This window comes from Grammomys surdaster, unplaced genomic scaffold (genome assembly GCF_004785775.1).
Source record: "Grammomys surdaster isolate TR1022 unplaced genomic scaffold, NIH_TR_1.0 126219, whole genome shotgun sequence".
Taxonomy (NCBI): Eukaryota; Metazoa; Chordata; class Mammalia; order Rodentia; family Muridae; genus Grammomys; species Grammomys surdaster.
Window position 1 is genome coordinate 8,204,517 of NW_021621022.1, and position 1,097 is coordinate 8,205,613.

Genomic DNA, 1,097 nt, shown 5'->3' on the forward strand with positions numbered 1-1,097 from the left:
GCGTGGCGGGCGGGGGGGGGGAGGGGAGGGGGGGGGAGGGGAGGGGAAACATGAAGAACTATACTAGACTAGCCAAGGCACCGATGGAGACATATGGCGCATAGCCAGACATGAAATTTCTCTGTGTGCTCCAAATCCCTGCCACTGAGGCACAGATTAAAAACATTTTGTGTGAAAGGGGACTTGGCAGATGGGAGGAGAGGGAAGATGTAGTAATATTGGTAGAGCTGAAGAAAATGTGACCCGAAACTGGGCAGAAGACATAGACATACAAAATGTTGAAAGTAAACTGGAACTATTTCCATGGCTTTCTTAGAACTTTTGCATTCATAAACTTACAAAAGCCTAAATGTTTCTAAGAGTGCATGAAAGTTTTAGCCTGTTTCCTTTTCTTGAGCTTCTAGAATTAGATCTCAGAGAAAAGAGTTCATCTGCTGATTGCACTGTGGTAGTGTTTCTCCCAGTAGCTGTCCAGCTCTGTGGATCTCTTGAAGGAGGCCCTGGCTCACCATGTCCCTGATTCTCTCCATTCTTCAGCGTTCTCATATGCCACCTAATAACTGAGATGCTTTTAGTGCAATGTATTGGGCAATTTCATTGTACTTCAGAGAGTTCTTACACAAACCAGAGTATCTGGGGACATCTTTAGGCAGTGCAGTTTTCTGTGACCACCATGCTCATAGGATCTGTTATTATGCAACACATGACTGCAGGTCTAACTTCTAGAAAGTTCTGGCTGCTATGATGTCAAGTTTGATCTACTAGTATTTTCTTTTCAGACCTTTGTTTGCCTTTAAGAACCAGACAAGATCTTGGCTGAATTGCAGGTAGTTTTATATGCCCCTTCGATGTTATCTCTTCTGTCCTGATTCTTCCTGATTCTTCAAACTCTATCGCCTTGAGCACATATTTTAGACTTTTAAACAACTTACATAGTGTCTCTTCCTGGAATCTTTGTAAAATGGCTTCTCATTCCTTCAAAGGTGAAACATGTCAACATAGCTTTATAGAATCCACCTGACTGATGCAATACATCGGAGACTCTCGTTCTATGTTCTAAATACTTTCTTGCCTTAAATCCATCCGAGGTTTAAGCA